This window comes from Salvelinus fontinalis, chromosome 9 (assembly GCF_029448725.1).
Source record: "Salvelinus fontinalis isolate EN_2023a chromosome 9, ASM2944872v1, whole genome shotgun sequence".
NCBI lineage: Eukaryota > Metazoa > Chordata > Actinopteri > Salmoniformes > Salmonidae > Salvelinus > Salvelinus fontinalis.
The window spans coordinates 57,848,545-57,874,356 of NC_074673.1; positions in this window are offsets into that span (position 1 = coordinate 57,848,545).

Sequence of the window (25,812 nt, forward strand, 5' to 3'; positions counted from 1 at the left end):
ATGACCTGAGTCATGTAACAAATCAAATCAAATGTATTTATAAAGACCTTCTTACATCAGCTGATATCTCAAAGCGCTGTACAGAAACCCAGCCTAAAACCCCAAACACCACGCAATGCAGGTGTAGAAGCACAGTGGCTAGGAAAAACTCCCTAGGAAGGCCAGAGCCTAGGAAGTAACCTAGAGAGGAACCAGGCTATGAGGGGTGGCTAGTCCTCTTCTGGCTGTGCCGGGTGGAGATTATAACAGAACATGGCCAAGATGTTCAAATGTTCCTAGATGACCAGCAGGGTGAATAATAATAATCACAGTGGTTGTCGAGGGTGCAACAAGTCAGCACCTCAGGAGTAAATGTCAATTGGCTTTTCATAGCCGATCATTAAGAGTATCTCTACCACTCCTGCTGTCTCTAGAGAGTTGAAAACAGTAGGTCTGGGAGAGGTAGCACGTCCGGTGAACAGGTCAGGGTTCCATAGCCGCAGGCAGTTGGAACTGGAGCAGCAGCACGGCCAGGTGGACTGGGGACAGCAAGGAGTCATCATGCAAGGTAGTCCTGAGGCATGGTCCTAGGGCTCCAACCCAGACAGGAAGATCACGTCAGTGAGTCAACCCACTCAAGTGACGCACCCCTCCTAGGGACAGCATGGAAGAGCACCAGTAAGCCAGTGACTTAGCCCCTGTAATAGAGTTAGAGGCAGAGAATCCCAGTGGAGAGAGGGGAACCGGCCAGACAGAGACAGCAAGGGCGGTTTGTTGCTCCATTACCTTTCCATTCACCTTCACACTCCTGGGCCAGACTACACTCAATCATAGGACCTACTGATGAGATGAGTCTTCAATAAAGACTTAAAGGTTGAGACCGAGTCTGCATCTCTCACATGGGTAGGCAGACCATTCCATAAAAATGGAGCTCTATAGGAGAAAGCCCTGCCTCCATCTGTTTGCTTAGATATTCTAGGGACAATTAGGAGGCCTGCGTCTTGTGACCGTAGCGTACGTGTAGGTATGTACGGCAGGAGCAAATCGGAAAGATAGGTAGGAGCAAGCCCATGTAATGCTTTGTGGATTAGCAGTAAAACCTTGAAATCAGCTCTTGCCTTAACAGGAAGCCTGTGTAGAGAGGCTAGCACTGGAGTAATATGATCACATTTTTTGGTTCTCGTCGAGATTCTAGCAGCAGTGCTTAGCACTAACTGAAGTTTATGTAGTGCTTTTTCCGGGTAGCCGGAAAGTAGAGCATTGCAGTAGTCTAACCTAGAAGTAACTAAAGCATGGATACATTTTTCTGCCTCATTTGTGGACAGAAAGTTTCTGATTTTTGCAATGTTACGTAGATGGAAAAAGCTGTCCTTGAAACAGTCTTGATATGTTTGTCAAAAGAGAGATCAGGGTCCAAAGTAACGCCGAGGTCCTTCACAGTTTTATTTGAGATGACTGTACAACCATCAATATTAATTGTCAGATTCAACAGAAGATCTCTTTGTTTCTTGGGACCTAGAACAAGCATCTCTGTTTTGTCTTAGTTTAAAAGTAGAACATTTGCAGCCATCCACTTCCTTATGTCTGAAACACAGGCTTCCAACGAGGGCAATTTGGGGCTTCACCATGTTTCATCGAAATGTACAGCTGTGTGTCATTTGCATAGCAGTGAAAGTTAACAGTATGTTTCCGAATGACATCAACAAGACGTAAAATATATAGTGAAAACAATAGTGGTCCTAAAATGGAACCTTGAGGAACACTGAAATGTACAATTGATTTGTCAGAGGACACAGAGACAAACTGATATCTTTCCGACAGATAAGAGCTAAACCAGGCCAGAACTTGTGCGTGTAGAGCACAGGTGTCAAACTCATTCCACGGGGGGCCGAGTGTCTGCGGGTTTTCGCTCCTCCCTTGTACTTGATTGATGAATTAACATCACTAATTAGTTAGGAACTCCCCACACCTGGTTGTCTAGGGCTTTATTGAAGGGAAAAACCAAAAACCTGCAGACACTAGGCCCTCCGTGGAATGAGTTTGACACCCCTGGTGTAGAGCAATCTGGGTTTCCAATCTCTCCAAAAGAATGTGGTGATCAATGGAATCAAAAGAAGCACTAAGGACACGAGGACAGATGCAGAGCCTCGGTCTGACACCATTAAAAGGTAATTTACCACCTTCACAAGTGCAGTCTCAGTGCTATGATGGAGTCTAAATCCAGACTGAAGCGTTTCGTATACATTGTTTGTCTTCAGGAAGGCAGTGAATTGCTGCGCAACAGCTTTTTCCATTTTTTTTGAGAGGAATGGGAGATTCAATATAGGCCGATAGTTTTTTTATATTTTCTGGGTCATGGTTCGGCTTTTTCAAGAGGCTTTATTACTGCCACTTTTAGTGGATACAGTGCTGTTTATTATGTTCAACATAGGAGGGCCAAGCACAGGAAACAGCTCTTTCAGTAGTTTAGTTGGAATAGGGTCCACTATGCAGCTTGAAGGTTTAGAGGCCATGATTATTTTCATCATTGTGTCAAGAGATATAGTACTAAAACACTTGAGTGTCTCCCTTGATCCTAGGTCCTGGCAGAGTTGTGCAGACTCAGGATACCTGAGCTTTGGAGGAATATGCAGATTTAAAGAGGGGTCCATAATTTGCTTTCTAATGATCATGATCTTTTCCTCAAAGAAGTTCATGAATTTATCACTACTGAAGTGAAAGCCATCCTCTCTTGGGGAATGCTGCTTTTTCGTTAGCTTTGCGACAGTACCAAAAATAAATTTAGGCTTGTTCTTTTTTACCTCAATTAAGTTGGAAAAATAGGATGATCGAGCAGCAGTGAGGGCTCTTCGATACTGCACGGTACTGTCTTTCCAAACTAGTCGGAAGACTTCCAGTTTGGTGTGGCGCCATTTCCGTTCCAATTTTCTGGAAGCTTGCTTCAGAGCTCGAGTATTTTCTGTATACCAGGGAGCTAGTTTCTTATGACAAATATTTTTTGTTTTTAGGGGTGCGACTGCATCTAGGGTACTGCATAAGGTTAAAATGAGTTCCTCAGTTAGGTAGTTAACTGATTATTGTACTCTGACGTCCATGGGTAGGCGGAGTTTGTCTGGAAGGGCATCTAGAAATCTTTTGGTTGTCCGAGAATTTATAGCACGGCTTTTGATGATCTGGTTGGGGTCTGAGCAGATTATTTGTTGCGATTGCAAACATAATAAAATGGTGGTCCGATAGTCAAGGATTATGAGGAAAAACATTAACCTTTCACGGGTCTCTACCCCGGGTCCGGGAGCAACCCCCCCCCCCCCACTGAGTAGCATCGCTAGCATAGCGTCACAATTAAATAGTAGCATCTAAATATCATTAAATCACAAGTTCAAGACACCTAATGAAAGATACAGATCTTGTGAATAAAGCCACCATTTCAGATTTTTTAAATGTTTTACAGGGAAGACAAAATATGTAAATCTATTAGCTAACCACGTTAGCAAAAGACACCATTTTTCTTTGTCCACCATTTTTTCTCAACACCAGTAGCTATCACCAATTCGGCCAAATAAAGATATTGATAGCCACTAACCAAGAAAAAACCTCATCAGATGACAGTCTGATAACATATTTATGGTATAGGATAGGTTTTGTTAGAAAAATGTGCATATTTCAGGTATAAATCATAGTTTACAATTGCACCCACCATCACAACTCGACTAGAAAAAATACAGAGCAACGTGTATTACCTAATTACTAATCATAAAAGATTTCTTAAAAATACACAGCTCACAGCAATGGAAAGACACAGATCTTGTGAATTCAGACAACAAGTGAGACAACAAGTGTCTTACAGCGAAAACACAATAAATCGTTAAATTAGCATACCACATGTGCAAACGTTACCAGAGCATTGATTCTAGCCAAAAAGAGCGATAAGGTAATCATCGCCAAAATGTATTAATTTTTTCACTAACCTTCTCAGAATTCTTCAGATGACACTCCTGTAACATCATATTACAACATACATATAGAGTTTGTTCGAAAATGTGCATATTTAGCCACCAAAATCATGGTTAGACAATGAGAAAAGTTGCCCAGCTGGTCAGAAAATGTCGTGCGCCATATTAGACAGTGATCTAGTCTTATACATAAATACTCATAAACTTGACTAAAAAATACAGGGTGGACAGCGATTGATAGACAATTTAATTCTTAATACAATCGCTGAATTACATTTTTTAAATTATCCTTACTTTTCAATACAGGTTGCGCCAAGCGAAGCTACACCTAACAAAATGGCGGCATAAGCGTTTCACATTTTTCGACAGAAACACGATTTATCATAATAAATTGTTCTTACTTTGAGCTGTTCTTCCATCAGAATCTTTGGCAATGAATCCTTTCTTGGGTCTAATCGTCTTTTGGTCGAAAGCTGTCCTCTTGCCATGTGGAAATGCCCACTAACGTTCGGCATGAACTGGAAACGTGCCCAGCGGTTCAAAGTGTCTCAGAAAGAAATGCCTCAAAATCGCACTAAACGGATGTAAATTGCTATAAAACGGTTTAAATTAACTACCGTATGATGTTTTTAACACCTATAACGAGTAAAAACATGACCGGAGAAATATTACTGGCTAAACAACAGGTTGGAAGGAGGCGAGTCCGACATCCTTCGTGCGTCAGGCGCAGGCAGCCAAAGGAAGTTACTTCCGGTATTTGGTGATTTATAGAGGCACTGATTGCGCAATTGACTCCATTCAAAGCGTCATCACGTACTGACATCCAGGGGAAGACGTAAGAAGTGTCTGTTTCTCCATAGCATTTACACGGACCTTTAAACCGACCTGGGATCAGGGGCCAAGATGTCTGAAATCTGACTCCCTGTCATGAAAAGTGCTGTAGAAGGAGTTCTGTTCCACTCAGAGACATAATTCAAACGGCTATAGAAACTAGAGAGTGTTTTCTATCCAATAATAATAATAATATGCATATTGTACGAGCAAGAATTGAGTACTAGGCAGTTTAATCTGTAGAGCAAATTATGCTAATGCAAAACAGCACCCCCTATATTCGCAAGAAGTTAAGATCCACAACACTTATTACATGGGACAAAACTAGGTCCAGAGTATGACTGTGGCAGTGAGTAGGTCCGGAGACATGTTGGACAAAACCCACTGAGTCGATGATGGCTCCGAAAGCCTTTTGGAGTGGGTCTGTGGACTTTTCCATGTGAGTATTATAGTCACCCAAAATTTGAATATTATCTGCCATGACAAGAAGGTCCGATAGGAATTCAGGGAACTCAGTGAGGAACGCTGTATATGGCCCAGGAGGCCTGTAAACAGTAGCTATAAAAAGTGATTGAGTAGGCTACATAGATTTCATGACTAGAAACTCAAAAGACGAAAACGCCCGGGTTATTTGTAAATTAAAATTAGCTATCAGAAATGTTAGCATCACCTCCGTCTTTGCGGGATGCGCATGGGGATATGGTCACTAGTGTAACCAGTAGGTGAGGCCTCATTTAACACAGTAAATTCATCAGGCTTAAGCCATGTTTCAGTCAGGCCAATCACATAACTGGCATTAGTTACAGGCATTAGTCACAGTAAGAAGCTTCCTCTTGAGAGGACAACTAGATGATAACCAGTCAATGTTCAGGTCAACAGGAAAATACATGTCTCTGTTAGCATCAGAAACCGTATCTAACATCACACATATCCTCCAGATACTGACAGTTTGAACTTGGTGGCCTAAAGCAACACCCTAAACGAAGAGACTTCAGCTGATGCAGGTGAACCTGCAACCACAGCACTTCTACTTCTACTTCATTGTCACTTCCATGGCGTCAAATTGTTTATCCACATAATCTCTGAGGCTGGTCTCTGTTCACGTCACTTTCCGGTGTTTACTTGGTCTTGTTGACTTCCACCAAATCAACTGTAGTAGTAAGTGTGGTATCATTGGCGTTTCCACCACCACCATCATCCTCCTCCTCGTCACAATTCTCCAGATGCAACTCACTCAATAGTGATGATGTTTCACCAAAAGGTAGGGGGGTGTACCTTGGCCTGCTTCATCTTGCACTGGCTCAATGTCTGCTTGTACCTCTAAATGGCTACGGTCAAACCCGACACCAGCCATATTAGTAACAATGTAAGTCTCATAACAAATAAAATCAACAATAGGATACCCATACTGGCCACCACTCTGTAACAATCAGCTTGGATATCAAACCATGCTACAATATTAAAGTTTAAAAAATATATATATACTATGTTCCTATGACAGTGACCAAAGGAAGACAGACAAAATTAATAAAATGAGCAAAATTATAACGACACAGGATGAGACCCAGATGCAGACACAGGAAGCAGATGGTTCGAGTCGCTGATATTTATTAATAGACAAGGGGCAGGCAAGAGGCAGGTCGACGACAGGCAGAGTCAGATAGGTACAGGACGGCAGGCAGGGTCAAGGTCAGGGCAGGCAGCAATGGTCAGAACCGGGAGACTAGAAAAACAAGCGTGTGGAAAAACACGCTGGTAAGCTTGACGAGACTAGACGAGCTAACAGACAAACAGAAAACACCGGTATAAATACACAGGGGATAATGGGGACAAATGGGAGACACCTGGTGGGGGGTGGAGACAAGCACAAGACAGGTGACACAGATCAGAGTGTGACAAAATGAAGCCTATATTGCCATAAAAAAGTCTCAATCCCCAAAATAAAGCTCAGATATTCCCATATAGAATCCCAACAGAAATTGGTCCCAAAGTCAAACAAAAAGCAAAAATGATCAACCCCCCTTCAAAATGCCAAAATTTAAGTAATCCAATGAAGTTAGGTCTCAAAAAAATACAATCAACAGGATAGATCTCACCAGATGGTTAAAGGAGAGAGAAATACGGTCTGGTGGGGATTCTTACAGCAACTCAATTTCATGGCATCCTCCAAAACCGACAACATAGAAATCCTTTGTAGTTGGTGTAGCAATGCACAATAATAAGCAAAAGGTATCCCTTTGAAAGGTTCATTCTAGGCTGCTTAAAAGATTTTCCACACCATCGAACCTCAGCCAAGTACACACTAAACATTTCCTTAAAATACTCCTTTTTCTTAAAGGGACATGCTCTATTAAAGGGATAGTTCACCAAAATGACAATGATGGATATTTTTGCCTTGCCAGTACAAATAACGCAGTCAGAACTGGCAGATACATAATATAGCAGCATAAAAATGAAAATACACGTATAAAAATTTAACCTTGCAAAGTTTTTCTAACTTTTATACCAAACATGCGTATATATATATATATATATATATATATATATATATATGTATACCACAGGAGGTTGATGGCACCTTAATTGGGGAGAACGGGCTCGTGGTAATGGCTGGAGCAGAATTAGCGGAATTAGTGGAATGGTATCAAATACATTAAACACACGGTTTCAATGTGTTTTGATGCCATTCCAATTGCTCTGTTCCTGCCATAATGAGCCGTCATCCCCTCAACAGATGTATACAGTATGTGCCTATCACCTCACACCTCACTGCCAAGAAACAATTATGTTCAATATATTTGATTGAACATTCTCTGTGTGGTTATTGTTTGACCATTGATATGTTCTAAGGGCCATTTTCAGTCCTTAAGGAGCATCAGGAATGTTAACAAATGGCATGTCCTTCTTTCTGTGAGAAATTACACTGGTCACAAAAAACAACTATACGTTTTAGCCCACACTTTACATTAGGCCACGCAACAAGACTTATAGGGCGGTTTATAAGGACCTACATTAAAGTCTTATGATCTTATGATAACTGATGAATGTACGATTTACTAAACCATTATACATGCTTTATTATGTGGAGTTACTAAGAAGTGTTACCAAAACTACACCACTGCTTATGAATATTCATTAGCAGCCTTTATAAATGTGCTTAGAAACGCATTTGATCGTTCAAAACAGACACGCGGTCAATGGACCGCATTACAATATCACCATCAACTGCTGAAACACGCTGTTGTTCTCAAATTTGTAATAAGATGCTGAATACGTGACTCTTGTCTCTTGGCCAATGTATACTTAACTCGAGCAGGGCCTTATTTCTATTACAGCATATCGGATGACTGTCCTTCACTTTCCATTCACCCAGTTCAATGTAACAGTCATAGGTTTAGGCTACTAAATGATACTAGAATGTGTCCTATACCCATGAGGTTGCTACAAACTAGCCTGTGAATTAAAGTTTACAACGTAGATGCACACAGGCCGAGAGACATTTCTGAGGTGATAGACAGCATCTATGCGCTCTCCTCCTCTCACTTAAACTGCTATAATCATGCAGTAACATTAGTGGACAGCAGTTTAGCACTTACACTGGCGGGCCCCGGTGGCAATAAATGAGTAAAACCAAAAGTTTACCTTGACTTGGAAGAGTTCCAGTGTTGTGGTGGATAGTCATAGCCAGCTATCTACCATGGCATCCCTTTGTTTGAAAAGGGTATTCAAACCACTAGGCTACCTGGGGTGGCAGGTAGCCTAGTGGTTAGAGTTTTGGACTAGTAACCAGAAGGTTGCTAGATCAAATCCCGGAGCTGACAATGTCAACATCTTTTTTTCTCCCCCTGAACAAGGCAATTAACCAACTGTTCCTAAGCCATCATTGTCAATAAGAATTTGTTCTTAACTGACTTGCCTAGTTGAATAAATAAAAGCTAAACTAACTAGCTGCATTTTGTAACGGTTTTGAAGCTAAGTAAGTGAAACTGAAAGGGATTTTTTGTTGTTGGAAGAAACGAATTTGTTCAAAACTGTTCCACTATTGTGTTTGAGTCAACTACTCACCACATGTTATATACTGCAGCGCTAGCTAGCTGTAGCTTATGCTCACAGTACTAGATGTATTCTATGATCCTTTGATTGGGTGGACAACCTGTCAGTTCATGCTGCAAGAGCTCTCATAGGTTGGAAGACGTCCTCCTGAAGTTGTCATAATTACTGTGTAAGTCTATGGAAGGGGGTGAGAACCATGAGCCTGCTACGTGTTGTATTGAAGTCAATGTGCCCAGATGAGGATGGAAACTAGCTGTCCTTCGGCTACACCAACAGAGTGCTGTTGAGGCTACTGTAGGCCTTCATTGCAAAACAGTGTTTTGTAATCAAGTATTTGTTGACGTGTGAATATATTTATTATAGGTTCATGTTAAAAATAATAACTTTAAAAAATATATATATATTATTATGAAATTCACTTAGGAGGATGGTCCTCCCCTTCCTCATAGGAGCCGCCACTGGTATGTATACAGTATAATGGTTGATCTACTTAAAAGCCTTTTTTCCCAGGCCTGTGAACTTTAACTCGAAGTCCAGTATCTTCATGATCAAACACTGCTATCTTGTGAAGGGCAGGCCTTCTGAGAAAAGTTTTTGCTCTTTGCCTGTGTGCACTTCGGTTCACATGAATCGAAGTGCACAAAGACCAGGTGCGTGCATGGTGTGTGTGTGTGTGTGTGTGTGTGCAGTGTGCAGTGTGCACATTTGTGTGTGTGAGAGAGAGAGAGAGCAAACAAGCAAACGTGAGAGAAAAACTGTTTACTGGATAGTTGAATGTGAGTATGATAAAGCAAGAGAGGAAGAATAGAGATCTGTGAATGGGAACATATGAATGAAAAGGAATGAATGGGACACATATTCATCAAGCCCCTTCACCAGTAATTCAGTTATTCTCACATTATCAGTCATTCACCTTTGATCTGATGCCAAAACTGAATGCAGTCCATTGTTTAACACTTTGTCAATTAGTTTAGCGTATAAAGTACTGTGATGAAACGAACAGCACCGGTTTTAGAATTCGATTCAGGAATTATAGTTTTTCTTGAATACTGTATTCCATCACCCCCCCAAGCAACCAGCTGTGAAAAAAAGAGAGGGAGTGCCATAGAGGCAATCATTGAAGGGGGTAAGGGTGGGTTTGTTAGGGGAGATATGGGAAGGGGTGAGGTATCAGGAGAAAAGGGGAGGAAAACTGTAGTGATGGTGGAAAGACCGGGTTGGTTGGACATGCTAGGTTCATGGGGTTTATTGATTCATAACTATTCCTCTCTTTACCAATGGGAGTCTGGGTGGGTTTTGACTGCTTTTGGATGTGTTCCCTCTGGCTCAGTTCTCTGAAGTCCAGTTAATCATCACAAACCGACTGAGAGCAGCTTCACTGTGTTTGTGCTTCTTACTGTGCATTTGCCTATCTATCATATTTATCACACTTGCCTATTCTCAGAAAATACACTTCTCGTGTCCCAGCCACAGGGCTCTTTGATGTGGCTGGATGTGGGAAGTGTTTGCGTTGGCACTGAGTCAGTTTATGGGTTTGGGCTGAGGATGAGGATGAGGAAATATTAGGAAATATTGCTGTTACATGTTGCACATGGTATTAAAGCAGTGTTCTTCCATCCTGGTCCTTGAGTTGAGAGCACCGACAGTGTACACGTTGTAGCCCTTTCCTGCAGTCATATGACCAAATAGCCCTCTAGTGGCAACATGGGCGGAATAGTAATAATATGTTTTACAATTTTATAATCAATTAACATCCTTTTAAAAGACCTGCCTAAAAACCCAGTGTTTTTATGTCAAACGGTTTTGTTATATTTTCTGTGATGTAACATGTGTTCAGAAATGTAATACATTTCAACTCTATGTATGACGTGGTACACGTGTCTTCTATTTGTAAGCCCATAACCGTGTGTGTGAGGTGTGTACTTTTGTTTCAAAGTAGATTTGTTTAAGACCACCAAGATACACTTTGTGACCCTGATTTAGCAAATAATAGATGCCATTCAACAGACACTTTGATACAAAGCAACTTACATAAAACATATAACATAAAATGAACAGTTTTCTGGAAATGTTGCCCTCTGAAAAACAGGTACCTAGGAACCCTGAGAGCATTCATGTCTGTGTCTGAGACTCAGAAGTAGGGCATTCAGCTAAAACGTTTTCGTCAATTTCTCTGTTACAATTGTTTCATACAAATACATTTAACCACGCCTATTGACAGTAAAGTCCCTCCCCCATCTTTAAAATGTTTACAAGGTTATTAGATTAGAGAAATGAGCACACTTGACACACAGACAGCCATGGATCAATTCCCCAAAATGCAAAAGTAACCCCTCTTCTTCTAATTCCATTGAGCCTCAGTCAGTCAGTGGAAGGTACTGGTGTTTCATAACCCTTTGCTAAGTGTCATTGATCTCTCTCTGTGTTTGACACAAGTCCGTTATCTCCCCTCTCTGCTGATTTTAGCTAGCTCTGGTTAATGTGTTACTTGATCAGGTAAGCTGGAACCTGGGCTGACTGTGGGCAGTTGTGACCCGACAATGCTATTCGTGGCAGAGAGAGAGAGAGAAAAAAAATTATGTTTACAGAAGCAGTTTTGATTTAAGTGAAAGAGATAGGGAGAGAAAAGGAGAAAGAGGGGAGGAAGAGAGAGAAACAGAGGGAGGATGAAGGGAGAGAGGCGTGTAGAGGTGAATGATGGCACTGATATGACACACAAATATAAACCAGGACATGGGCTGTGCATCCTCCTCCTATCCTATCTACAGTACCCATCGTCACTTGGGCACCAGACGTTCCCTGGTTGTGTTATGCAATAGGGCTGATTACCAGACATGTCAATATTGAACATTGTGCGTCTTGCCAGGTGGTTATTTTAAATAAGAATGGGTTTATACCAAACTCTTCTGGACAAGGTAAAATAAATAAAGCAAAGAGAAAAAGCCCAAAGCTGGTTAAAGGCTGAATCATTCATTCATGCGTTTATTTATTTATTTATTAATTAAGTATGACATGAGAACATTCCTCGGAAGCTCTTTCAAACATTCAGGGAACTTTTAGAAGCTGCTTAACATTCTCAGAATGTTCTTAGAATATTGCCTATTATTGTTTGAATATTCCAAGTCTAATGCACTGTGTGTCTGTGAATGGCGGAGTGGAGTGTGTGAGAGGGGGACATTACGAGGGTGAAATGGCAACAGAATGTAACAGATATCCTGCTGGGTTATTGGTCTACAGGCCAAAGTGAGTAAGACACGTACGCACATCCGCACAAGTCACAAGCGCCATACCAACACTCTTGCATCGTAATGGGAAAAGGTACCCGCATATCTTCTGGTAATTCATTTCAACTGGCCCCAAGCTCCTACAGTACACAATTGTAATGTTATACCCCTTAAAGGGGGGGGGGGGGGGTAAGAAATGCTTCACACTGATACCTAGCATCAGTGAAGGATGATATTTTTTGAATTAATTGTTTGCAAATGTCGGCCTATAGGGAAGATAGGCCATGTGGAGATGTTCATATTGAAACATATCTTTTTTTTTTTAAGTTCGTAACTTGCTTGATAAGATTAGTACGGATTTTCTCAGGAGACACCAAGTTTAGGAACAACTGTACTACCTCTCCCTGCATCCTCCTGCATGCATTGCAGCCTGCCTAAGCCTCATCACTGAGAGCCACAGCCCTGTTTGTCAGTAGGCAAAGATATTATGAGAACTTAGTAGTCTATTTTTTTGCTCTCGCTGAGGTTGACTTGGTTTAACATCAGTGTCTTACTTCATCGTTCTAGCAGGCTACGTAATACTTGCCAGAGCAATTCAACGTTACTGCAATAGACGTCTCTGCTGGCAGCTAGCCACCTGACTGACAGACAAAAGTGACTATTTACCAGTTGTGCACTCCTCAGAGTCGTTTTTTTGTTTGTTCGGAAGATGTCTGTAGACACGGCATGAATCGCAGGCTGGTTTTAAAATTATATTTTGTCCAGCATCTCGCAAACACATGGTCAGCAGCGTCTCTGACGCTTTAGTTGCATACTTGAGCCGACTGCAAGCTGAGTTAGTTCGTCTCACGTTCGTTCCACCGCCAGGGGGCGGAGTTAGCCATTTGAGAGAGTGGTTAATGTGCTGCCAAAAACGCAAATCCGGGAGGAGAATCCGTGGGATACAGGCAAACATAATGAACAAACCACTGTTCATGATTCAACTTGTTCGCAAAAAGGCAGGTGCAACTAGAACTCAGATCAAGAATATAAGCATTCTGAGCTTTGATCAAGGCTGGGATAATTATTTAGATTGACCCATAATTGATCTTCTTTTTATACAAAGAATACATTTTTGTTATCGTTATTTTGTTTTCAAATTACAAAAAATGTGTCTTCATATGTAGTTACGGCCATGCCTCCTTTTTCCCAGTCTGGCAAGAGAGAGAGGTGGTATGGAGGAGACGAGAAGAAAAAAGGGGACATCTTAACACTGTGACAGGAGAGAAAACGGAAGAGGGAAAGGAAAAAAATATATAAAAATTTCCTGCCGTATTTTATTGTAATGGCCTATACATTTTTTATGACTCAACCTTCATCTTCTCGCCATCTGACTAACATGTTTGAAGGTGTAGTAGGTGGTAGAGTTTGGTATGAGGGTTTTGGTGTGGATGGTAGGGTCAGTCTCCCCCCCACACTCCATTGAGCAAAAAGCCTAATGGGTGAGTTGATAGGGAGGCCAGCCCCTGGTCGGGGGCCAAGGTTGGTAGCAGATCTCCCGGCAGGATTAGCCCACAGTCGTAGACTGAGGTTGTGCTGAGCCTGCTGGCGGGGCCAACACCTGGCTGTTTCCAGGGTTCAGTTGGTGTGGGAAGAAAAGAGGCTGGTCCTGAGAGTGGTGATGCTGATGGAGAGGATATTGAAGGTGAGGGGGGCCTTGTGAGTGAACTGAAAGGCCTCTTACAGATGGTAGAGGCATGTTCTGCGCGAATTGGAGGCTGCTGAGGTATATATGATGGTAGTGTAGTAGGAGAGGAGGTGCTGATGGGCATAAGTGACGTAGGATGTGCTGATAGGAAGGTCACAGTTAGGGAAGTGGACTCCCCAAAAAGGGGGCAGAAGGCCCGGTCAACAGCAAGGGAAGGTGCAGGGTCAGGTAGGAAACAAAATCTCCACTGATCCTCAACACTGGGGCCCCACAAGGGTGCGTGCTCAGGCCCCTCCTGTACTCCCTGTTCACCCATGACTGCGTGGCCATGCACGCCTCCAACTCAATCATCAAGTTTGCAGACGACACAACAGTAGTAGGCTTGATTACCAACAACGACGAGACAGCCTATAGGGAGTAGGTGAGGGCACTTGGAGTGTGGTGTCAGGAAAATAACCTCTCACTCAACGTCAACATAACAAAGGAGATGATTGTGGACTTCAGGAAACAGCAGAAGGAGCACACCCCCCATCCGCATCGACGGGACAACAGTGGAGAAGGTGGAAAGTTTTAAGTTCCTCGCAGTACACATCACGGACAAACTGAAATGGTCCACCCACAGGAGGCTGAAGAAATTAGGCTTGCCACTTTAAAACCCTCACAAACATTTACAGATGCACAATTGAGAGCATCCTGTCAGGCTGCATCACCGCTTGGTATGGCAACTGCACCACCCACCTGGGGCGGCAGGTAGCCTAGTGGTTAGAGCGTTGGGCCTGTAAGGTTGCTAGATCGAATGGCTGACAAGGTAAAAATCTGTTCTGTCCCTGAAAAAGGCAGTTAACCCACTGTTCCTTAGGCCGTCATTGTAAATAAGAATGTGTTCTTAACTGACTTGCCTAGTTAGATAAAGGTTACATTTTTTTAAATAACCGCAGGGCTCTCCAGAGGGTGATGTGGTCTGCACAAAGCAGACCTGCCTGCCCTCCAGGGCAACCTGCCTGCCCTCCAGGATACCTACACCACCCGATGTCACAGGAAGGCCAAAAATATCATCAATGACAACCCTTTCCTGCACACACATGATACACTGTTGAATTTCAAATAAGGAATTTCCATTGCCTGCATTTCAGAACATACCTCACGTCAGAGAATGTACAGTACCAGTCAAGCATTTGGACACACCTACTCATTCAAGGGTTTTTCTTTATTTTTACTATTTTTTGCATTGTAGAATAATAGTGAAGATATCAAAAATATGAAATAACACATGGAATCATGTAGTAACCAAATAAAGTGTTAAACAAATCAAACTATATTTTTGATTTTAGATTCTACAAAGTAGCCACCCTTTGCCTTGATGACAGCTTTGCATGCTCTTTGACTGGTACTGTATGTGCAAAATTGTGTTTTTATTTAGAAAGGATACCTGTATCGAAACAGGGGCAGCGGGAAAATATACATATCATCAATACACTTAACCCTCCTGCTGTGTTCCGGTCGAATTGGACCGATTTACAAGTTTTCTCTCTGAAAAATAGTTAATTTAATCTGATTGTCATAAGGTTCCATGACTTTATGCACACACACACACACACACACACACACACACACACACACACACACACACACACACACACACACACACACACACACACACACACACACACACACACACACACACACACACACACACACACACACACACACACACACACACACACACACACACACACACTTCTTTGCTTCCATGGCAACCCCCACTGGAACTTTTGCCCAGTAGAATCTTTCTCCCATGGGAACCACACCTGTTGGCATTCTCACAAACAATCGTAACATTGTTTCAATTATATATAGAACTTTTCTCGCAGCTCTGGCATGTAAAGCTTTTTTGAGGCCTTGCTCACAATTTAATTCTGTGGCAGCAGATTTACCAAACGATATACTGTATGTGAGGCTCTTGATCATATCTTTGACCATGACACTGGTGAGGAGGAGAGAGTCCTTGTTAGACTTTGACACAAAGGAGTCTGTGATAAATAGCACAATATGTGTAATCTGAGTATTTGTTATAGTCAAAATAATCCATACATTATGCTTTTTTTACTCAAAAAACGAGTTGTGTATGAGCTCAGGTCAATGAGGCTTGATGGGCTCTCATGATGTGTTTGATTAGATTTTCGAACACATTTGCATTGATGTCAGAGTGATTAGAAGGACAATGGAGAGCTGAGTACCAGGGAGTTAGCAAGTTTGGTAGACTCCTAATGACCAGCAGCATCAGAGCTTGGAGAAGCCTAATTACCGTGACTAAACAGTCACATGGAATTTGACTGCCTTTATGACTTTTGACTGTAATAAGGTCACTGTAACAGCCCTAGCCAGAGCGAATCAATAGATATTCACAATCACTGACACTTCGGCTATCTTAGGTGACAGCACACACACACCTACACACACCATGCTGTTTTGCCATACGATAATGGTCTGCATTCGGGGTAAGCTAAAACATTGTTACACAGAACAATTGTACAATATTACATTTGAAGGTCACCATACTAAGGACATGAATGAATGAAATACTCATTCCTTAATAACGGTATTTAATTCAAAATGTACCATTTCTATTTCAAATAATTGAATGAAAACGTATCAGAAAGCACTTCAGCAGATGAACTAATGGAAAACGAGCTCCAATGCCATTCAACTAATGACTGTAAACACCTGTGAGCGGTCCCCAAGAGCCAACACAAATGGTTAGGGTCTGGTCACCTCCGCCTGGTGCAGGTACTCAACCATGTTGGTCCCAACCTGTTACATGCTGACCAGACCGGACACGTCGCGTGCGCGAGCGTTTCAAAATAAATAAAAAAATCCATGTTATTCAATTATTGCACCCACACTGCTCGCGCGCGCCAACGAGCGTCTGCGACGCCAAGGGCTAAAATAGATGTTGTTCCCATTTCTGACGCAGATCGCACTGCAAGTCCTGCCTCTCCCATCTCCTCATTGGTTTATAGAAGCAGGTACCCACGTGCCATCTCCTCATTGGTTATACCCACGTGGGTGATAGAAAGACAAACTGTTTTGCCGGTAGTCCTGGTAATACAATGAAAGTTTAGATGCGATCACCATATAATTTAAACAATGAAAAAGCTTGGAAGGAGGAGAGATGACTAGAAACAATTCGGTTGGCCGTTTTATGTGTGGATTAATTGTCAGAGTAGAGATACTTGTGCATTTCAGGTAAAATAACAACTCAATGTTTATATCCCAGGACAAATTAGCTAGCAACAGCAAGCTAGCTAAATAGCTAAAGTACCATACATGTTTAATGCTTTTCGACCTGTCCCCAAATTAATGTCATTAGTTCAGAGTTTGTTTTGATATTTTAACCTGCGTGTTGTGATCGCGTTTGGTGTGGGGGGCAAAATAAATGTATGCACGATAGCGCACGATGGCGCGCAGCCGGTTTGGGCAAGGTGTTTGAGAAATCATTTGATTTTTGAATATGAGGACTTGTGCAAAGCATGGCGGCACTGACAATGCCATCGCTATCATTATTTTGTGCATTTATAGTCATTTACATCAATAAATACCCAATTCCTGTTTGATGCCTACATCTTCCCTTAATTTTGGGGCTGGGGATAATAAGTTCATTTACACAGCATTAACCACGTTTCCATCTAACCATTTCATGCCGATGAATTACCTGACGCATGAAAAAAGTCAGAACCAGAAAAACGGAAGTGTCACGCCCTGACCTTAGAGATCCTTTTTATGTCTCTATTTTGGTTTGGTCAGGGCGTGAGTTGGGGTGGGCATTCTGTGTTTTGTGTTCTATGTTTTCTATTTCTGTGTGTTTGGCCGGGTGTGGTTCTCAATCAGAGGCAGCTGTCTATCGTTGTCTCTGATTGAGAACCATACTTAGGTTGCCTTTTCCCACCTGTCTGTGTGGGTAGTTGTCCATGTGTAGTTGCCTGTGAGCACTATGGTGGCGTCACGTTTCGTTTGATGTTTATTGTTTTGTTTGCCGAATTCTTATATTAAATAAGCATGTACGCTCACAACGCTGCGCTTTGGTCCACTTCTCCCCAAGACGATCGTGACAGGAAACATGAAATGCCGCTACAATTTTATAAATGCCAGCAAGCGATTTGTTTGTATGACATGGTTGGATCTTTTTGTGTCATTAAAATGTATTATGCGAGAAATGGAGGTGGAAACGTCTATTTGCGCAAATATTGGAGCCACTAAATGATATGTTGTGTGGTCCGCCCACCACAACTCTGGGAAGCACGCGGTTTATTAGGCGACAGATTAAGTAAATGATGATGAACTTCACAGGATGGTGGATGTGGAAGGTGATGAGCTTGAAGCTCCTTTCCAATACATTTTGAGATTTGGTATTCTGGTGACATGATGATTGATGCTTGGCTGCTGTTTGACAAATACAAATAATATCGCTCTTATCCGTAACAATCTCATGCAAGCTGTTGGCTAGAGTGCATGTGACGAAACCAGAGGGGGCACATTTGCTAGATAACGCAACGGTTTGTGACAAAACCATCAATAGAGTTGAAAATACGATGGAAACCCATTTATCTTGTATTTAACTGTCTTATCATGCATCAATGTTTTATGCAGATATTAGAATAGTTGCATGAAAAACTGTCGCCTTTTGGATGGAAACCTACCTAATGTATTGGAGTGTGTAGTTATGCATAACATATTTTGGAATGCTGTTCATTTCATTCAATGTTTACAAAATGCCATCATCTAATTTCCCCATCAATCTCCCTATGCCTCCCCACTATTTAAGTCAATAAAGTGTCGTCTTAAAGCAATTTCCCCTTGTGTATCTAGAGAGAAGAATGTTTCGTGAATAAATGGATTGTTTCAGGCTAAAAATAAATGTGCGTCTGAGGCACCGCCAGCATGGTCATTTCAAACTATAACTGCACTTCGAAAAGAAGATATTGGGCCTGCTTCTCTCTGGACCTGCGAAGCAAAGTTTTTTTTCCTTGTAGACCGCGATCCAGATATAAGTGAGTTTCCCCAAGCAGTCTGGGTTTAAAATGTAGAAGTCCTGAGCAATCTGTAATAAAGCAGACAATTACTTTTGTTGTAGTATCTTTTTAATGTCTTTTTTGAGAAACAAAAACATGTATCGACAAAAACAAAAAGCAACTTAACATTTACATATCCACAAAAATGTATGACATCACACTTGCTCAGTTCCCAACGTATCCTCACCCAATGCATTTTCTAATGCTTTTCAGACTGCTCCATATGACTTCAAATTGTGTTATGTTGTAGCCAGACAGAAAATGACTTTTCCATTGCAGTTAATTACTAGTCTGGCTAACACCTACCTCTTGAAGTCCTCCTGACTACAGACACTGCAATGGCTCTTTGATGTTGTTGGAAAAATGCATTGATAATGAGGTGGCTGTGCTTTTACTGGTTTGGTTCTCACTCAAACACCCACAGGCCCTGAGTGCCACCCCCTTCTATTTCAATGGTTGGATTTTCAAATCCAAACAATGAGAGGTCTCAACCCTGAGGAAAAAACTAACATTTGAGAGAACCAATCAAACCCCGTTGCGCAATTTATTAGTAACATAATCAAAGACTTCCCATCAAAATCCGTCAGCTTAAGCTAGAGAGACGTTTTTGAAGTTGGATGTTTCTCAATATGCCACATCCACTGATGTCGCACTTCCGCATCTGTTGTGAAAGGTGTCAAAGCTAGAGCAATGTTTGTCAGTCAATGAGCCATCCCGAAAATCGTTCTTCTCACAAAAATGTATGTAGCATCATGTTTGTTACCACTCTATGGAAAGGGAAAACTCTCACGAACACGATGGTAGTCTCCGTTTTGCTCTACGACCCCCACAAGTGTGAGTGGACTTGTCTGAAGCAGGTACCGTTGATGCGGCAACTTCTGTTTGTAGCATCCGAACTGTTTGGGCTACAAGCCAATGTGACCAATAGGGGTCACATTAGTGACATTAGTAACATAATTTTTGGGGGTCTTTTTTTTTTACCATGTATGAATTTGTTCTTCAATGCTTTTCTCTGGCCTAAAGACAAAATTCAATATTTTATCAAATCTTTTTTAAGATGTGATTTTTGATACCTAAAGGGGTCCTAAACAGCTTAGACTTAGACTAACAAATGAGAGGGTAAAAGGGAAAGGGAGTACCTAATCACTGAAATCATTAAACCAAAATATTTCTTCAGCATTAAACCCAACCCCTCTGATTCAGAGAGGTGTGGGGGACTGCTTTAACCTTTTTACAAATATCTCTAACGGTCGCCCCAGCGTGAGTTGTTTCATGCACTTGATGTCAGAATGCACGCACTGTTCCAAAATGGGATTTTTACGCAACAGGACAGTTAACCTGTTGGGGATGGGGGCGCTGTTTAGACTATTTATGCTAATTTGGCTAATTTTTTAAACGGCTTCCCACAAAATCCTTGATCGTACAATATGCATATTATTATTATTATTGGATAGAAAACAGTCTATAGTTTCTATAGGAGTTGAAATTGTGTCTCTAAGTGGAACAGAGCCCATTCTACAGCAATTTCCCTGACATGGAGTCAGATTTGAGAAATGTTGGCCACTCTTCTGAAGTCAGTTAAAAGGGCACTGTCATTGCTATGACTATACGGACACTTCTTACGTCTTCCCCTGGATGCCTTTACGTGATGACGATTCCAATGGGGTCGATTGCGCGTTCACAGGCCCTACAAATGAAAAAACCCTGAAGCTAGTCATTCTTTTGGAGCTGCGTCATGAGCCTAGAGGACACCGGCGCGCACCTGTTCCAAGCGTTAGTTTAGCCTGTTATATTTCTCCGGTCATCTTTTCACTCGTTATAGGAGTTAAAAACATCATAAGGTAGTTAATTTAAAGCGTTTTATAGCAATTTATATCCGTTTAGTGCGATTTTGGGACATTTATTTTTGCAACGATGTGAAAAGTTGGGCACGCTTTTCAGTTCATCCCGAACGCAGTTGACATTTCCACATGGCAAGAGGACAGCTTTCCACCAAAAGACGATTTCTCCCAAGAAAGGATCCTTTGCCCAAGATACTGATGGAAGAACAGCTCAAGGTAGGACATTTTTATTATGATAAATCGTGTTTCTGTCGAAACATTTTAGTGGCTTAGGACGCCATGTTTTTTGACGTAGCTTCGCTTGGCGCAAACTGTATTGAAAAGTAAGGATAAATTAAAAAATGTAATAACGCAATTGTATTAAGAATTAAATTGTCTATCAATCCCTGTCCACCCTATATTTTTTAGTCACGTTTATGAGTATTTATGTATAAGAGTAGATCACTGTCTAAGTGGCGCAAGGACTTTTTCTTTACCAGCTTGTCTACATTTCACATTGTCTAACCATGATTTTGGTGGCTAAATATAAACATTTTCGATCAAACTGTATATGCATGTTGTAATGTGATGTTACAGGAGTGTCATCGGAAGAATTCTGAGAAGGTTAGTGAAAAAATTAATATCTTTTGGCGATGTTGACTTTTATCGCTCACTTTGGCTAGAATCAATGCTGGGCTGCTAATTGCTATGTGCTAAGCTAATATAACGATTTATTGTGTTTTCGCTGTAAGACACTTAGAAAATCTGAAATATTGTCTGTATTCACAGGATCTGTGTCTTTCGATTCGTGTATGCTGTGTATTTTTACAAAATGTTTGATGATTAGTAGTTAGGTAAACACGTTGCTCATTGTAATTATTCTAGTCCATTTGTGACGGTGGGTGCAATTGTAAACTATGCCATCTACCTGAAATATGCACTTTTTTCTAACAAAACCTATCCCATACCATAAATATGTTATCAGACTGTCATCTAATGAGTTTTTTTGTTGGTTAGGGGCTATAAATATCTTAGTTTAGCCGAATTGGTGATGGCTACTGGTGTTGGTGGACAAATAAAAGATGGTGGATTATGCTAATGTATTTTTTAGGTAATAGATGTACATCTTTACATATTGTGTCTTCCCTGTAAAACATTTTAAAAATCGGAAATGTTGACTGGATTCACAAGATCTGTGTCTTTCATTAGCTGTATTGGACTTTAATGTGTGAAAGTTAAATATTTAAAAAAAATATTTTTTTTGAATTTCGCGGCACTGGTTTTTCAGTGGGGGGGGGGGGGGGTGCCGCTAGCGCCACGCTGATCCTAGACAGGTTAACACGCGCTGCCTGCTAATTATCTATAGGCTATGTTTCAACTTGTCAATTTTGAAATAATTTCTAACAAGTAGAATTTTCTAACAACAGTTTTAATTGAGGTGTATTCCGCCTCCTCATTAATTCACATTCAGCGTCGCGGACAATTTATGTTTGAGGCTGTACTGAGCCGGATAAACTTCTCTCTTGAAAGAGAGCACACTGCACTTCACTCATGTTTGAGCAGATCAAGTGTGCATATATTTATTTGCGCAGTCTAGCAAGAATTGGAAAATGGTCTTGCTGGCGCCTATTTTGCTTCCTTGTTGTTTTCCTTACAAGTAATAACTTTGGACATGTGTGCGTTACTATCAAAGTAAGTTCCTTATTTTCTGTATATCGTGTTGTTTATACTGTAGTCGCATACTGTACAGTATGTATGTATGTACATTTGAAGTCGGAAGTTTACATACACTTAGGTTGGAGTCATTAAAACTTGTTTTTCAACCACTCCACAAATTTCTTGTTAACAAACTATAGTTTTGGCAAGTCGGTTAGGACATCTAGTTTTTGCATGAAACAAGTAATTTTTCCAACAATTGTATACAGACAGATTATTTCACTTATAATTCACTGTATCACAATTCCAGTGGGTCAAAAGTTTACATACACCAAGTTGACTGTGCCTTTGAACAGCTTGGAAAATTCCAGAAAATGATGTCATGCTTTAGAAGCTTCTGATAGGCGAATTGACATCATTTGAGTAAATTGGAGATGTGGATGTATGTACATGTGGATGTACATGTGGATGTATTTCAAGGCCTACCTTCAAACTCAGTGACTCGTTGCTTGACATGGGAAAATCAAAAGAAATCAGCCAAGAAATCACCTCAGAAACAAAATTGTATACCTCCACACATCCTTGTGAGCAACTTCCAAATGCCTGAAGGTACCACGTTCATCTGTGCAAACAATAGTAAGCAAGTATAAACACCATGGTACCACGCAGCTGTCATACCGCTCAGGAAGGAGACGCGTTCTGTCTCCTAGAGATGAACGTAATTTGGTGCAAAAAGTGCAAATCAATCCCAGAACAACAGCAAATGACCTTCTGAAGATGCTGGAGGAAACAGGTACAAAAGTATCTATATCCACAGTAAAACGAGCCCTATACCGACATAACCTGAAAGGCCGTTCAGCAAGGAAGAAGCCACTGCTCCAAAACCGCCATAAAAAAGCCAGACTACGGTTTGCAACTGCACATGGGGACAAAGATTGTACTTTTTGGAGAAATGTCATGTGGTCTGATGAACCAAAAATATAACTGTTTAGCCATAATGACCATCGTTATGTTTGGAGGAAAAAGGGGGAGGCTTGCAAGGCGAAGAACATCATCCCAACCGTGAAGCACGGGGTGTTAGCATCGTGTTGTGGGAGTGCTTTGCTGCAGGAGGGACTGGTACACTTCACAACATAGATGGCATCATGAGGCAGCAAAATTATGTGGATATATTGAAGCAACATCTCAAGACATCAGTCAAGAAATTTAAGCTTGGTCACAAATGGGTCTTCCAAATGGACAATGACAATGACCCAAGCATACTTCCAAAGCTGTGGGAAAATGGCTTAACCTGTCTAGGATGAGGGTGCCGCTAGCGGCACTCCCCCCCCACCCCCCACTGAAAAACCAGTGCCGCGAAATTCAAAAAAATTTTTTTTTTTAAATATTTAACTTTCACACATTAAAGTCCAATACAGCTAATGAAAGACACAGATCTTGTGAATCCAGCCAACATGTCCGATTTTTAAAATGTTTTACAGGGAAGACACAATATGTAAATATGTACATCTATTACCTAAAAACACATTAGCATAATCCACCATCTTTTATTTGTCCACCAACACCAGTAGCTATCACCAATTCGGCTAAACTAAGATATTTATAGCCCCTAACCAAGAAAAAAACTCACCAGATGACAGTCTGATAACATATTTATGGTATGGGATAGGTTTTGTTAGAAAAAAGTGCATATTTCAGGTAGATGGCATAGGTTACAATTGCACCCACCGTCACAAATGGACTAGAATAACTACATAGAGCAACGTGTTTACCTACTTACTAATCATCAAACATTTCGTAAAAATACACAGCATACGCTAATCGAAAGACACAGATCCTGTGAATACAGACAATATTTCAGATTTTCTAAGTGTCTTACAGCGAAAACACAATAAATCGTTATATTAGCATAGCACATAGCACATAGCAGCCCAGCATTGATTCTAGCCAAAGTGAGCGATAACGTCAACATCGCCAAAATATATTAATTTTTTCACTGACCTTCTCAGAATTCTTCAGATGACACTCCTGTAACATCATATTACACAATCCATATAGAGTTTGATCGAAAATGTTTATATTTAGCCACCAAAATCATGGTTAGACAATGAGAAATGTAGCCCAGCTGGTGAGAAAATGTCCGTGCGCCATATTAGACAGTGATCTACTCTTATACATAAATACTCATAAACGTGACTAAAAAATATAGGGTGGACAGGGATTGATAGACAATTTAATTCTTAATACAATCGCGGAATTACATTTTTTAAATTATCCTTACTTTTCAATACAGTTTGCGCCAAGCGAAGCTACGTCAAAAAACATGGCGTCCTAAGCCACTAACATTTTTCGACAGAAACACGATTTATCATAATAAAAATGTCCTACTTTGAGCTGTTCTTCCATCAGTATCTTGGGCAAAGGATCCTTTCTTGGGTCTAATCGTCTTTTGGTGGAAAGCTGTCCTCTTGCCATGTGGAAATGCCAACTGCGTTCGGGATGAACTGGAAGCGTGCCCAGCAATTCACAGTGTTTCAGAAATAAATGTCCCAAAATTGCACTAAACGGATATAAATTGCTATAAAACGCTTTAAATTAACTACCTTATGATGTTTTTAACTCCCATAACAAGTAGAAACATGACCAGAGTAATATTACTCCCTCCACTAATGCTTGGAACAAGTGCGGGTCGATGTCCTCCAGGCGCATTACGCAGCAAGAAAAGAGTTCCTAGCTACAGGGTTTTTTAATTTATAGTGCCTGTGAACGCGCAATCGACCCCATTCAAATCGTCATCACGTAAAGGCATCCAGGGGAAGACGTAAGCAGTGTCCGTATACTCATAGCAATAACTGTGACCTTTTAACTGACTCCAGATCAGGGGCCAACATTTCTGAAATCTGACTCCATGTCAGGGAAATTGCTGTAGAATGGGTTCTGTTCCACTTAGAGACAAAATTTCAACTCCTATAGAAACTATAGACTGTTTTCTATCCAATAATAATAATAATATGCATATTGTACGATCAAGAATTTTTTGGGAAGCCGTTTCAAAAATTACACGATTAGCATAAATAGTGACAACAGCGCCCCCATCCTCAACAGGTTAAGGACAACAAAGTCAAGGTATTGGAGTAGCTATCACAAGCCCTGACCTCAATCCCATAGAAAATGTGTGGGTAGAACTGAAAAAGCATGTGCGAGCAAGGCCTGCAAACCTGACTCAATTACATCAGCTCTGTCAGGAGGAATGGGCCAAAATTCACCCAACTTATTGTGGGAAGCTTGTGGAAGGCTACCCGAAACATTTGACTCAAGTTAAACAATTTAAAGGCAATGCTACCAAATACTAATTGAGTGTATGTAAACTTCTGACCCACTGGGAATGTGATGAAAGAAATAAAAGCTGAAATAAATCAGTCACACAATCCCATCATTGACTGGTCTGCCTGTGCCATCATGGGCTGGAACCCGTTCTGCCACGCTTACTGCCTATAGTCCACGCAGCCTGCCCCAGGACATCTTCCCTGTGGCTCGGAA